Raw genomic sequence first — 16,435 nt, 5'->3', positions numbered from 1 at the left:
TCCAGTTCAGATCCTCTGCAGGGTAACAAAAGTCAAAATAACATCCAAACTGTCTCAACAAATCAGCCCATCCTCTGAGCTCTGTCTTCATTCCCCTTTCTGGTGGCTACTCCAGAACCTTCTCCCCAGCTCCGATACTGAGCACTGCCCCCCTCAGAGTGAGTCTTTCTGAGGTATCTGTTCTCCTGCCCAGGAGTCTCTCCATGTCTCATCCTCCAGGCGGAGCTCTCTCAACTTTTATGAGGCCCTGCTGTCCATAAAGTTATCACCTGACCCCTGTTAGAGCCCCCTCTGGCTGAGGAGCAACTAATTAACTACACCACAGATGTAGTAAATATGACTATCTGGCCTTTAACTCTCTCTAGCCCATACTGAGGTCTCATCCTGTCACATAACCCTATAGGATGTCCTAAAGGAAAAAGGCCATCTGGTCAGAAGGTTTCATTGCCAGAAGCTGTTAAGGATCCACTTTTTAGTAAATGGGACAGATTCTCAGTTGGTGTAAATGAGCACAGCTCCACTGAAATCAATGCTGCTACGACTGACATGAGCTGAAGATCTTGGAGAAGTGATACAGATCTCTACAGAAGTTATGGACTCTTAAAGGCTAAGCTCTGGGATGAGATCATGGTGGACAGTTACATTCCTTGGACACAACTGAACTCTCTACAATAAGGGCAAAGCTTGTCTGTGCGGTGGACACCACCTTCTTGGGGGCTAGTCCCAGACTCTGGAATGAACTCCCTGATCACAAACCTCCCCGCCTTCCGCTCCAAGTGCAAGGTGTATTTCTTTGACCTTCCCTTCTCTAACATAAACATACAGCAACATACATATTAAAAAACAACAACAACAACCCCTAAACAACCTACCAAAACATTCACTCTACTGCACACACTTCTCCCCCTGGAGAGAGCATGAGAGAACAGACAACATGTGATGGATGTTAGTCACGTCACTTAATGCACTACTGCAAGTCACTCAAATACCGTGGAGGGAAGGTGGGGTATCAGAATAGATAAAGGATAGACTAGACTAGAGAAATTACTGAGTGAGGTTCTCTGGCCCGTGTTGTGTAGGAGGTCAGATTAGATGATAGTAATATTCCCTCTTCTGGCCCTAAAAATCTACCAATCTATATATTTCTTCCTTTATGCAGAACTAAAGCATTTGCATTAGGTTTGTTTTCCAATCAGATAATAGCCTGAGGACCCAGCCTTTTTTCTAAAGAACGGAAGAGAGTAAGATACTATCTGACCGACAAAAAAATAATCAAGTTGGGGCAAAGTTTCTCTTCAGGTGCAGCAGGGTCTATAGAAAAGAGAAACAAGATCCCTGATTGTTCTGAGTTGCCTACTCTGTTGTGTTTTTTATTTTTTCATTTATTTAATTTATTGTCTATGAAATTCTTCCGGCTTCAAGTTTTTGTATTATCTGCTTTTAGTTGTCTTTGCTAGGGTTGCTCTCAGCACAGGACACAGAAAATGTGGATCAAATTAAGCAGCATGAAAAGAATTCCTCTCACTCAAACCAGGGAGCATATACCTATTGTCTCTGTCTCCTACTTATGTTTTCAAAAGGCATTTTTCAAAGGTTGGCTCTTGCTTAGCTTACAGCACTGAACATTTCTTCTGGGAGAAGGTGGCTCTGCATCCAGTGATTGCATCGGGGATCAAAAGCTGGATTTGAATTTCTGAAGATGGGTAGTCGATCAAGTACGAGAGTAGAGTTTATGGAATAATGTTGAGGCTATTCACGCCATGTGGATGTAGAGTTGTGAATTTTGTATCACTTGCCCCCATCCTGCAAACACTTGAAGCATGTGTGAGACTTTGTACAGATGACTCATTCCACTGATTTCAGCGGGATCACTGACACGTGTCACGTTAAGCACCATGCATTACTGTGTGCAGGAGTGGGCCCACAGACTGCAAAATAACGGTCCGATCCTGCAATGTACCAAGCACCTTCAAGTCCCTTTGGGTGGGATTAAGACTGGATCCAAAAACTCTACTACGTGGTAACAACCTATCTGGTGAAATCGCAGTTTTGGGCTGTCTGGAACCTAAACTGCAGTCTGAGGGTGGCATGTTGTATGAAGGCTATGTATTGTAATGTGAAAACAAGAATCATTTAATTGGACTCTGGTTGTTTTGGGACATGCTGTGAAGATGGCATCTGGATGTCTCTCTAGCAGTAGACAGGTTTCCTTCCAGTTTACCTGGTCATCATCCCAAAGTGGATGGACATACTTACTAGAAGAACTCTTCAAGGTTCAATGGGGGACCCTCCACCCTTGTGTCAGAGGGAATAAACGGTGGTGGCCAAAAGGGTGAACGAAACCGATATAGCCTGCCCAGCAGCGATCATGTGCTGAGTGTGTTTGATGCAGTTGCGTTGCTGGTAACCAGGATACTTAGCTGTTTTCATGGTAGCAATATCTAGCTGCACTTCCATAGTTAGCCATCTGCCAGCGATAATACAAAACCACTCTGATCATGTGAACCTTGAACAGCTAACATGCCTTCTTGCCCAAATCAGGGTAACGTTTCCTAGGAGGAGCATTTGTGGATCAGCTTGTGTGGGCTGCTTCCTTGATCATCCAAATATGTCCCCGAAACATGACAAACAGGGTTGTACCGTATCTCAGTATTATGTAGACTCCGGGCCCTGTTCTGATGCCTCCGTCACTGTTTATATACTTGTCTAGCATAACTGACTTCAGCAGAGTTACTCTGGGTTTGTGCCAGTGTAAATGGAATCAGAATCAGGTTTTCAGTATTAAAAGGTTACTAAATGAGGTTCTCACTTTCTCCGCAAAGACAGAGATATGTACCAACACAAACGTCATAAGCCCTAATTTTCTGAAGTGCCCTCAAATTTTGCACAGGCAAAATAAAAATGTCGGTTTAAATAATTATGCAAAAAGAAAAGGAGTACTTGTGGCACCTTAGAGACTAACAAATTTATTTGAACATAAGCTTTCGTGAGCTACAGCATGAAAGCTCATGAAAGCTTATGCTCAAATAAATTTGTTAGTCTCTAAGGTGCCACAAGTACTCCTTTTCTTTTTGCAAATACAGACTAACACGGCTGCTACTCTGAAACCTAAATAATTATGATGCATTTTATAGCATTTAGGTATCTAACTACATAACTGCACCTGCAAAGTTGCACCTGGAGTTATCTGTGGATGGAAGCATGCGGGCGTGAAGTCAGAGTTGACTGAGAATCAGGCCCAGTGCATTTAGAAAGAGACTGAAGCGGGACTCACACTGTCAAATGCAATTCCATGGCTGCAATCGGAACACCCCGCAACTTGTGAATATTCAGAGAACGATTTTTGGTTCAGCCCTTTATTAACAGGAGCCATCTGCAAAGTTTGGGCCTGGTTCCAAGGCTGCGAGTTCATGCTCTGCCTCTAGGAGGCGCAGGAAAAGGAGGGGCTAAAACGGCTTTAAGCCTCCCAATTCTGGATGAGCTGCCTAAAATTAGCAGCATAAAATCACTGTAGCAGTGTCTGCTACTAATTGGGCCCTCCACACCCACTGGATCCTGTAGGGGGGGGCTTCTGTTTTATTCATCTCCCACACCAGAGGAATTATTCCCCAGCCGGATGCAGGGCAGCATAAACTGGCCATGCCAGGGAAGAGATTCCTTGCCCAGGTTTCAGTCCATGCTCTGGGTTTGCACGCGTTTCTAATCAAGACAGGTGGAGCTACGTTCTTTTCTCCGGGACATTAGTGGACTTCATCAGCAGAGTTCTTTGTGTGTCACAGAGAAGAGAATTTCACCCACTTGCGTGTGTACATTATAGTGTATGTAAGTAAAATGATTCTGCTACTGAAATCCGTTAATCATTGTTTTCTCATGCATTAAAAGCCAAGACTGTTGAGCTAAATACAGTAAGTGACCAGTGCTTACAGTAAACAACACTTCAATTACTGTTCCCTTGTGTCGTTATTTCAGGCTTGCCTTTCTTCCCCCCCTTTTGAGATAAGTTACAGAAGATGGAAATTTCTGTGAAGTCTCGTAAGACTTGCAATTTATTCCATCAGTTATCTGACCCCTCTGTTGGTTGTACTTCAATTTACAGGTTCTTATGAAGCTTATCGGGAGCTAATCCCACTCACTGCAAGCTGTCAGGCTACAAAAAACAGAGCGGACATCATACCACGTGCTTTGCGTAACCTCTGGCTGCAGAAAGGCTGTTAAGAAAATTTAACTTTGTTGTGTTGTGATCGTAGCTGGGCCGATTTCCTACTGCCTTGCGCTTTACTGGGTTATGGAGTGGTGTGCCAAGCAGGTGCAAAGAGAGTGTAAAACACCCCCAGAGTGGTAGCATTTTACTCTCCCTCTCACAGAAGCAAAAGAATGAGCCAAGGAGGAAGGTAATGGAGCATCAAACTCTGCTATGTTTAAATATTCCAACTGTTTTCAGCATGCTCAAGTTGCAGCTCTCTGAATTGCTCTGTGATGTGACAGACGCAAAGCCAAATCCTGAACGAAGCCAGCCACACTATCCCGTCTCACATCTGCTGGGGATCAGGCCCATGATGTTTTTTTCAGCACTTCTGCTAGGGCAAATTGCTCCGCAGGTGCTACGCCTCTATGACGGGGAGTGGGATTTTATTAGTTGCAGCATTAGTCTGACTTTTAAAATGGATCTGGTGCTTGTGAAAGGGGCTAGCTTGGGGCCCTGGAGGCTGAAGTCCTCCGTTTAGACACAAAACCTGTACAGCCCAGGCAAAGCAGTGAATCTTTGTGCCTCAGCCCCGAGGAGCTGTGAGAGGCTAGTTCACTCTCCCTGCCTAAGTGATCCTTCGTTTTCCTGCTCCAACTGCCCACGAGGGTGTTAAGTCGACTGGTGGGTTTTGTGCTCTAGGACTGGAATGAGACCTGACCAACTCATTTCACATAGGGCAGCCATCGGCTGCTAATAACATTTGGTCACTGCTAGATTTGAACCTGGGGTCTGTACAGGTTACAGACCCCTGTCTTGCACCTCTCAAGGAGTTCCTCCTTCAAGGATTTCCCTTCATGGACAGGCTCTGCTTAGATGTTACACATAGCCCGAGGTTGTATTCACTTGTGAGCGGATTCTCCATTGGGTTTGTGGTTCTAGTCCCCGCCCTCCCCGCTTGTACATTTCCAACCCCATGGAAAGCTTTCTGCATGATCTGGGATGCAGGGGCTTGTGGGTGGGAGCTGACACTATCCTCATGTGTTCAAAGGGTTCAAACATCCATGCACAGAGGCTCTTCCCAATGCCTAGATCTCAGGGGGACTATCTGGCCCCCAAACATTCACAGAAATACTTCTCAGCTGAGCAGCTGATCCAGGACTAGACCTGGGAGAAGAATCAATGCCCAGTGCGCCATTACAAAATAAATAATCAGATCTGTTAAACAACTCATTTGTCCATGCACCAAACCAAAATGGGCTTCCCAAGGGATTGATCGTCTTCCCACAGAGCTCAAGGAAAAAATTCCAGTGGGAGCAGGATTGGGCCCCGAGCCTTCTGGAATAAATGCCTGTTCAAGAACAACATGTGGGTGCGGCACCGGGTCCTCTAGATTAGCACCTCTCAGTGGGCCCACTCCCACTGAAGTCAGTCACCAATCTCCCATTGACTCCAGTGTTGCAGCACCCAGTCCCTCCCCTCTAAATCCTTCCCCCTCCAGTGCCCTGAGCCTTCTGTAATTCACAAATCCAGGCTATGTAAATGTTGCTCTGGATTAGATTAGCAGCTAAATGTGGGACCTATTGCACAATGCTGGAAGCATGAAGGTTCATTTGGTTTAATGGCATAACTTTTTTTTTTTTTGGTCTCTGATTCTTCAGAATATATTATTTGGCTATTTCCAGCCCAAACCACAGCCCCCATTAATTTTTGAAAAGCCATCACAATTATGCTGATTGCCGGGTGATGTATTGAGTGCAACCTGGCGTCTTCTGGAAGGGCTGGATATTTAAAATCTATCCATCTGAAATCAAACCCAAAAGAATTTATACACGTACCAGGCACCTCTTTGCCCCCCGAAAATATAAATCCACACACTGATGGCACTGCAGAGATAGAAAATGTTTTTTTAAATGCTTGAGTTTATGAGTAAAACTCTTTCAATCATGGTTGGGAGCTTCCCAGCTATGTGTTTCTTTAGCCCCATTCATGAGTTCTTTTCTCTCAACCCCCTTTTTTTTTTTTTTAAGTCTTCTGTAACTTTATAGTATTAAAGTTTCATTTTAGTCTCTATTCTGATTTTCAGCAGATAAAAGAATAGAATGGAAGTGGAAAGAGCCCTGGAGCCAACCATATCATCGGAGTTGACAGACTCTGGAGTTTCAAGCTGGGAAAGCTGCTGTTGTGAGGACAGGCCTGTGCTCTGCTGTGGGCCTCATTCAGGAGGAGAAGGATGGGTATTCATCAGTTCTGCCAGTCATTCTGCAGCTTTGATCAAGGGACCATTTAGGGGGGGGAGGGAAGGCACATTTCATGTCTGAATGTTTTGCTGGTTGGCTTTTTTTTTTTTTTTTAAGTTAGAAATTTCATAGTTCCGAGTGAAATGTTCTCTGTTCTGCACAAGCCTCTGGGGGTCACTCCACGTCCCAGGAGAGAAAAACAATGACGGGTCAGTTGGATTCCCTCCCTTTACAAATACAGTTTGAAATGGAAATAATTGGGACTTTGGATGAGTTTATGTTTTCGTTACTGGAGAGAACTACAATGGCTGGTGAAAAGTTTGAGGTGGTAAATAAAATACGCAATATTGATGTTTAGATTTAAACCAGCACACACACAGATATGTACATAGCCTGATTTCCCGAGGGGTTTAGGCCCAGATTTTTAAAGGTATTTAGACATTGCAGAGCTCAGCAGTGCACAGCCTAACCGATTTAGGACCTACATTTCATTGTCAAAAGGGCATTCAGTGGCATTCAGGCTCTTAAGTGCCTAAATCCCTTATGAAAATGAGATTCAGTCTCCTAACTCAGTTAGGCGTTGCAACAATGCCTCAATCCTTTTAGAAAACTGGGCTAAGTGCCTGCAGCTCCCGCTGATTTCAGCTGACGCTGGGAATACTCAGCCCCTCTGAAACGTAGGCCCGCAGGAACCACAGCAGAAAGCGTTTGGGCCTGTTTCTGACCTCACTTAAACTGCTCTTAATCTGGAGTCACTATTAGAGCCAATGGAGTCACAGCAGTGGCAAGTGAGTGCACATGCAGACTCAGGGCCTGTGTGAAATGTTCCCAGGAGGAACAAAGACTCAGATTCCCATTGGCACCCAACTGGGTGTAGTTAGGAGGGGTCCATTAAGGAGCCAGTTGAAACTCCTTACTCCCAGGGCTGATTTTCTGCTGGCTCTCTCCACAATGTAGATTACAGCAATCTCAGGGCTGCTCTAAACTCCACCAGCTGGGCTATGGGACTCTAGAGGCTGTTCGGCCAGCTAGGGATTGCCAGAGTGCATTGACACTCTAGACACGACCCCTACATTGGAGCCTGCAAGTGGGCGACAGTGGAGGTAACTACTCCCGCAGGAGAGATCTGCTAACTTTACAGCCCCTTTGTGCTAATCGGCTCGTGCAAATTGGCTGTAAGTGTTTGGGGCAAAGGGGGAATATTTGCTATAGGTTTCCCTTAACAGACTAAGGAGAGAAAGTCAACTAACATGGTATTTCTCCCCCACTTCCTATCTTTAGCCTCCTTGGTTTGACACAAGTTTCAAAATATGGCTCCAACACGAGGACAGAATTTCCCCAAAGTTCAAGAGTGTACAGACCCAGGGTTTGGACCATTATAGCACTGGAGACCTGCTGATTTTATCCATCTAGGCACTAAAACCACACCCATCTCCATAGTCTGGCTGAGGCCAATTAGAATCACAAGACTGGAAGGAACCTCGAGAAGTCATCTAGTCCAGTCCCCTGCACTCAGGGCAGGACTAAGTATTATCTAGAATATCACTGGCAGGTGTTTGTCTAATCAGTTCTTAAAAATCCCCAATGATGGAGATTCCTCAACCTCCCTGGGCAATTTATTCCAGTGCTTAACCACCCTGGCAGTTAGGAAGTTTTTCCTAATGTCCAACCTGAACCGCCCTTACTGCAATTTAAGCCCATTGCTTCTCATCCTATGGAGATACGTCCCTGATCAGGAACTGAACCCAGGGCATGGCAATGAGAACACACCATATCCTGATCACTAGACCAGAGAGATGTCTAGCTTGTAGTCAAGATCTTGGTGGGTGGTGGGGATCTGGCCGGGAAAGGAATAGGGTTAATGGAGATTGGAATTGCCAGGAATTCTCCTTGCATGCTGGGAAGGGGTTGCTGCTCAAGGCAGATATATTGGGAGCTGCAAATGGGCCCCAGTCTGCTCTCCATGCACACGGGTAACTCTCCTCAGCACCACGTGGGTACAGAGAGCAGAACGGAGCCCTTTCACGGGACATTTTCCCCAGCTGTTGGCTTTGGCTATTGATTCTTTATAAAGGTAGGAGAGCTGGGAACCTCTCCCACTGATGTCATATTGTTCCAGGCAGGAGAGTTTAATATCAACAGAGGGTTGGACATCTGGGAGTAGTGTCTCTTCTGGGTTTAATGCAGTGGATGTTTATAAATAAAAGGTTGCCTTCCTTCAGTGCCTGGGGGGGCTGAGTTACAGAAGGGCTAAGTGAGGCCATGGGCACAGGCCAATGGTTAATGTACCTTTTATAGGCATTCATTATAACAGGAACGTTAACGTTTTAAATGATCTTTATATCCTGAGAACGTTCATGTTACTTGTAACTGGAATAAGGCTTGTGCGAAAGCCCGATGTTATTACTATTACTCCACCTGGGCTTCCAGTCATCCCTGGGATCTACTGCGGTGAGTACATGGCCACCCATGCATGACCACACACACACACAAGACTGTGTGTTGGACCCAATCTGTAAAAACACCAGTTTCTTAAAACAACTTTGTAAAGATCCGGCAGCACATTTTATTTTGTTATTGGTAAAAGGCTAGGGATGCAAAAGGAAAAAAAAAACAAAAACCCGAAGGAGCTATGTTTAAAAGGCTGAAAACAGCCCCTGAACAATATTAACACACAGTAAAATGCACCACCCATTCTTTATAAGGCAGTTTAGGAAGCCAATGTTTTTCCACACATGAATGTGCAGAAGGTGCAGGCACATGGGGTTTGGCTACTTTTTAATATACCTGGGATCTGACGTGATAGGGTCTCTTTAGGGGGAGTTGGAGCAAAAATCTCACCGCAGTTCACATTAAGAGTTTAAAATAACAGCAGAGCTACTTCTGCTAAAGGAGTCAGTTCAGGGGAGGGGAAATAGAAAGAGGAACATAGGAATTGCCAGACTGGATCAGACCTGAGGGCCACCTAGACAGTTCAGGGCAGCAGATACTCCAGAGGAGGATGTAATAAATCTTGCTGTAGGCAATTGAGGAACAATCTGCCCCTCCTCCCCATGAAGGAAGGTCCAATCCTAAGAACTAACAGTTAGTGATTGGCTTAAACCCCAAAGCATGAAGTTGTATAAACCTTCCAAAAATGTTAATAGCATTAATGATTTTATCTCTAGGTATCCTGTGGAAACAAGTGCCAGGTGACAATAATTCCACAGAAGGGTGATGTATTGGGATGTGTCCTGGGATGTGTCTTCAATGATGTAGCTATTGCAAGTCTACACAAACATTTAGTTCATGGCAAGTTGGGGTGTGAATCTACCCTGCGTTAGCCTGCTGTGGGCTAACTGGGGGGAGGGATAGCTCAGTGGTTTGAGCATTAGCCTGCTAAACCCAAGGTTCAGAGTTCAATCCTTGAAGGGGTCATTTAGGGATCTGGGGCAAAAATTGGGGCTTGGTCCTGCTTTGAGCAGGGGGTTGGACTAGATGACCTCCTGAGGTCCCTTCCAACCCTGATATTCTCTGAACTGTCCGTCCTGCCCCTGCTGATGGTTTTGATCTACTCCCGTTTGAAAGAAGACAACATCAAAGCACATTAATGAGCTGTTCATGCACATCAGCAGGGTCCACACGGACAGTTAGGCCGCAGCAGGCCAATTCGGGGTAGATTCTCACGCCAGCTTGCCACAAACTAATTGCTCATGTAGTCAAACGCTAAATCAGTGCAACCCCAGCGCACATGCACAGAACCCGAGCAGAGGGGGGCTTCACATTGGGGTGACCCCCTCCAGAAACTTACCCAAATTTGAAGGGTTTCTCAAGTGTCACTGCATCAACTCCCCAAGTTGAGACATACCATTAAAAAGTCCCTGAAGCACCAAAAAATGCAATATAAGAAGTGGTTGAAAACCAGAGGCCTAGTCTACACTACAACCCTCTATTGCAGCTCAGATATATGGAGTCAATCCACTGGCCAGCTTGGAGACACTCACAGCTGCTTTGGCTCTCTGTGCTCCCCGGGAACTGGCTGCTTTACTTTACCGCTTGCTGCCTACTGGTGAACTTCCACTGTCATGTGCTCTGCTGTGCACCAAGCTAATTCCCTCCAGCAGGGGGCGTGGCGCTCACTCATACAAGCCAGGTCCTTCCAATGGTTTTGGAACAGGCTGAAACTTTTCCACTTTTGAGACGTCCCTGAAAAACTGGGTCAAAATTACAAATTCTGACAGAAAAAATGCTGAACATTTTGGGGGAGTGTCTTCCCTTTTGGGGGGTTTTGTTCGGAGCAGCACCATCATCAAGCTATTTGGCAAAACCAGGTGCCCTTTAGGCATCAGGATCAGAGTCGACATGCAACGAGACTTCTCCCCTCATGCAGAAACAACACAGAACACAGCACAGGCTATTGACAGATGGTGAGAAATCAGGAAGGGAAAGGTTACGAACAGGGCCGGTTTGGGGTGCAGAATTGACTCTGCAGCTCTGCTCATTAGCAGCCCTTCTCAATAGGGTCTAGCAGCAACCTGATTTGTTAAACACTACTCTGTTCAAACTAAGTCCGTGCATTATTTACAAGGCTTCACGGCAGGCCACCATGACTTTGATACATGGGGCACTTTCCTTTCTTTCATTTCGTTAATAAATCTTGCCAGCAAAGGGGGCACAATATATCACATCTTACAGCTTTCTTGCCCCTCTGGACCAGTGGGTCTTGTGCTTTAATAAGGATGAAGCTGATCTGAGATGAGGCAATTTTGGTGGGACATTGAGGGGAAAAAATGCTCCATGGTAACAAAAGCACTTGGTGGAAACAGCTCCTGTGCACAAACACACATTTTCAGAGGGATTTACGTGCAGAATAAATCAAAAATGCCCCCCACTCCTCCTTGGAGGTAGGCAAATATTTTCATACCCAATAATAAATATCACTTTATAGATGGGTTAACTGGGACACAGACAGGTTAAGTTAGTGGCTAGGTTAGCTCCAGATAGGTTAAGTGACTTGCCCAAGGGTATTAGTGGCGGAGCTGGGCAAAGTACCCAGGAGTCCTGCTTCTCCCATTTCCTCACTGCTAACCACTAGACACACCATTGCCTCCTGATTTAGGACCTAGTTCCGGAAATCATGTGCTCAGTGCCTCCCTGAATCTGGATGTTTTCCTGAATCAGAGCCATAAGGGTTTCCTCTACTCTAGAGCCGTGTGAACAACCACCATTGCGTCTGGCAGAAGCAGGGAGCTGATAATAGCCCCACCTCCACCCTGCCCCCTTCTGGATAACATGCACCCTGGAGGGAGTGAGGACCAAGCAGTCCATATTCACAGGGATGGCTGCTGTGGTAGGCCTTATACAAGTGGGAGGGAGCTTCTTGCCATCCCATGTGCCTGCGCATGAGTCAGTCACGATCCAGCCATCAGTGTGAGATCAGAATCAGGCCTAAAGGAATTACCCTGGATTTACACCAGATCACCTGACAGCAGGATTTGACCTCCAATTAAGGCTTTAAGAGATTTGAGATCACAGCTTTTGAGTTCACACAGAGTGCATAATGGAGGATCCAATTGTTCCCTTAGGAGAAAACACAGTGTTGGCTTTGGAAGGAGGTGTGAACTGCAATAGAAAAGGACAACACACTTTGCCAGTGACATATCCACAAAAATGGAGCGGAAACACCTCACCGTGGACGTTGCTTAGGTGAACTGGGCTATCACATATCGCACTATACAGATGTTTCCATGCTGGATGAGACAAAAAACAGTGCAGACAAACAATGGCCCAAGGGTTCAGCATTGGTGTTGTTTTGAAAGCCAAGCAGTCAGACCTTTTAAGAACTGATGACACACATGCTATTGGGGGGCCTTCTCCGGCACTCACTAGAGTAGCTCACCACAGCTTTAAAAGCTTAGCAAGACCTTGACTAGATAACAGGAGGGGGACATCTTCCCTGTAACATATGGCTATATTTCCATATGTAAAACTGGCAGTGAAGACAAAGATCTAAAGCCAGCTCATTACTGTGTAGCATAAAGGCACATGGGGCAGTGAACCGTCGGGAACAATTCAAAGCACCATCATCAGAGAAAACAGATGCCATGTCTCATGTCAAGTGTATATCAATGAAAATGGAATGAAAGGGAAGTGGGGAAGGGGGACATATGAATGTGTAATGAAAAGAGCAAGGAATTTAGAGCAGTCCAAAAAAATGGGAAGCCGAATAATGGGGAAAACAGGATTTTGAAATGGGGAAGTTTATGAACACATTGTCCTTTGGGTTTACATTTAATGAAGATTAGATAGATAGATCATACACACATCTAAGATACTTATTTACATCTGGGTTCATACACAAACAAATTACATCTCTTCCTATACCTCACATAACGATAATGTTTTGTCCACGCCTTTAATGAGAACAGAATTACACTAGTGATTTAACTGTTAAGTATTGAGCTGAAGTTGCAAATAAATTAACCTGCACTAATGAGATCATAATTTGGTTTGATTTTTCCTTAAAACCACCCTCCCACACACAATCTCTTCACTAGAACATTAGCGTCTCTCAAAGATCCGTCAAGCCTGGAACGACCAAACCACGCACTTGAGTTTAATGGATATGGCAAATGGAACAACTTTAATAAATGTGTAAATTTCTAAGCAGCGTCTTGGTGCCATTTAAAGCAGCAGGCTCATCAATATTTTATTACGGGTGCTTATAGTTTGCCATTGATTTTCACCCCTGCCCTCGCTCCTTGTTCAGCATTACTTAGTCATGTACGCATTAAGAGCTACACCTTTGCTCCAAATGTCACCATGTCAATCCATGCAGGGCGGTCAGGAGCAAGATTAAAACACAATTAGGTAAGGCAGTTCATTGATTCATTTCCCCTCTCTGCCCCCAGTTGCTTGCTGTCCCTCATACACACACACCAGTCAGGTATGTGCACTGGGTCAAGTCCTCTGCTGGGGTAAATGGGCACAGTTCCATTGGCTTGAGAGAAGTTGCACCCAGTTACACCAGAGGGAGCTATGGCCCGCTGCCTCTAAGTGGGCTATAGCCTGGGTGGGAGTAGGAAGCAAAAGGAAGTGCTGGGTTTAATGGCGAGAGAACAATGTTCAGAATCCAACAGATTTGCCCCAGGACGACACTGGTCTGATGAAGCCCTGCTGTAGCGGTGGCTTCTGGATCCCCTACGAAATGGTGAAGAATTCCCAAGTGGCCTGTGTACCAGCCTATACACTAGGTTGTGGGAGGCCCATGGAAGCACAGATCTAGCAGCTGGAGGACCGCAGGGGGCAACCACTGCTCCGTCCCTCTCCTACTTGATTATGGAGCCAATTCAATTTCCACTGAACAAGTCAATGGATGCACTGGTGGCACTAATGGGAGTTAGTTCAGGCCCTAAATTCTACAGCACTTTTCCATGAAACTTTGCAAGCTTTGCCTTGCTTTTCCAATTTGCATCATCAGTCCTGGTTTGTGAAAAACCCAGGAACTTTCAGGGAACCTTTGCTTGCAAGCAGGACCTGTCGGAGTGAAAATCAGCTCGTTTTTGCTCTAGAACAGCCCGCAATTTGTCCCAAAATTTCAAAATGTTGAATTTCAAAAATGGAGGCTTAGTTTGCCCAAAGGTCATACGAAGATACAAGAATTCGGAGCAAAGCTGCCTTTCCATGAAAATCAAAAACATTCATTAAAATTGCTACCCACCCCCACCCCCCTACGCACACACACATTTTCCCCATGATTTTTGGGCAAATCCAGGTCAATTGTTTGCAAGCAACAGGACCAGGGAAGAGGGGTTTGCAAAGGGCTGAAGAAAAGTGGATGAAAGGGGATATTGTTGCTTTTTCCATGTGGGCTAAATTGTGTCTTTGCCGCACACCCTGAACGAGAGGCAGCCTGTAGCGACACTACGCCAGGAAGGAATTGTCCTTTGGGGAATCCTCATCTTTTCCTTACTCGCCCTTGCTTCAGGGACGGGGCAAGAGGAATTTATTGCACCCCTCTTCAGTGTGTAGCAGGCTGTCCCTTCACTGCTAGCTGGCATATAGCGGGAGAGGATTAGCCACTGCTCCACCGCTTCCCCACCCACGTGTTCATGACAGGGGGTTAGAAGCCACAGCCTCCGCTTCCGGACTCACTATCCAAGCAGGCCCTAGGCAGCTGTGCTGGGGATTGGGGCCTTAACTCAGCTGCCTGGAGCCATGGTACATAGCTCACAGTGATTATAGAAAGGCCTTTCCCTCACTTATAGTCCCTGGCAATGTTTATAAAGAAATAACTTCATTTTTATACAGACTAAACACTGAGGCTAAGGAACCTTTCCCAGGCCCCTGTCAGGGGCTGTATCATCTTCCAGGGGCCTTCGTGCAATAAACTTTTACAGCTATTATAAAGCACATCAGAAAGTAATACTAAAGGTGATTAACTGACATCCCCCCCACACCCCTTCTTTTGATAGTACAAGAAACTCACTGCTCTACTCGCGTGGAATATGCTCTTCTTTAAGGAGCTGCAAATGGAGCACTTACGACTAATTTGCCCCATCAACAGTCATGGAGCAAAATTAGTCTGTTTATTCATTCATCTAGTTTTTCTTTATTTAACCAGCCCTGCATTTCTAGGGATGTTGATATTATTATTGTTGTTTATTTTATTTTATGCTAACACACAGGGGCAAGGGCCTGATTGTGCTTGGCCCTGTGTAGAGACAAGCCCACACCCCTATCTCACCTCTAGAACAAATAAATCTCAGTATTAGCTTTCAAATATTTTCCATCCAAGAAATACCGGGCAACAATTCTTACCTGTTGGTGTGTTAGAGCTGGGGGTGGGGTGTTCAAGGAGTTTGCTGCTATTTCTAGTTTTGCATGAACCGCAATAATCTCACATTTTCCTGCGTGTGCCAAAGAATCTGTCGCTCTTTTTGCAAATGTTCATATTCTGCCCTTCTCCCCCATCCCTGACTTGAGCCTGAGAGGAAAGAAATTTACAGAGAATGAAGGACACAACATGGTGGTGTTGGGTTGGGTTTTTTTTTTTTTCTAAAGCAGTCTCAGCCCTTCCGTGTCAGTGTTTATATGAACATGTAATTAAGCCAGCTTTCCATTTGCCACACGGGCTGTGGAACACCATTGAATGAAGAGCCAATTCAGAACGGCAATTGTCCTGTACCATTTGGCTGATGCTACAAAGGAGTGGTGTGGTCCCTTAAAATACATGCTAGCTGGTCATGCTAAACTATTTGTTCGACCTGGTATTTAGCTGTGACACCCTGAGTACCTTTCCCAGACCTGCAGAAGAGCTCTGTGTAGCTCAAAAGCTTGTCTCTCTCACCAACTATCAGAGGCTCATTCACCTGCACATCTACCAATGTGATATATGCCATCATGTGCCAGCAATGCCCCTCTGTCATGTACATTGGTCAAACTGGACAGTCTCTATGTAAAAGAATAAATGGACACAAATCAGATGTCAAGAATTATAACATTCATAAACCAGTCAGAGAACACTTCAATCTCTCTGGTCACTTGATTACAGACCTAAAAGTCACAATATTACAACAAAAAGACTTCAAAAACAGACTCCAACAAGAGACTGCTGAATTGGAATTAATTTGCAAACTGGATACAATTAACTTAGGCTTGAATAGAGACTGGGAGTGGATGGGTCATTACACAAAGTAAAACTATTTCCTCATGTTTATTTCCCCCACCACCACCCCCCTCTGTTCCTCAGACGTTCCTGTTAACTGCTGGAAATGGTCCACCTTGATTATCACTACAAAAGGTCGTGTCATCCCGCCCCCCACCACCCTCCTGCTGGTAATAGCTCATTTTAAGTGATCACTCTCCTTACAGTGTGTATGATAACACCGATTTTTTTCATGTTCTGTGTCTATATAAATCTCCTCACTGTATTTTCCACTGAATGCATCTGATGAAGTGAGCTGTAGCTCACGAAAGCTTATGCTCAAATAAATTGGTTAGTCTCTAAGGTGCCAGAAGTCCTCCTTTTCTT

The sequence above is a fragment of the Lepidochelys kempii genome, chromosome 10 (genome assembly GCF_965140265.1).
Source record: "Lepidochelys kempii isolate rLepKem1 chromosome 10, rLepKem1.hap2, whole genome shotgun sequence".
Classification (NCBI taxonomy): domain Eukaryota; kingdom Metazoa; phylum Chordata; order Testudines; family Cheloniidae; genus Lepidochelys; species Lepidochelys kempii.
The sequence above is the reverse complement of the archived record's forward strand: the minus strand, read 5'-3'. Positions refer to the sequence as shown.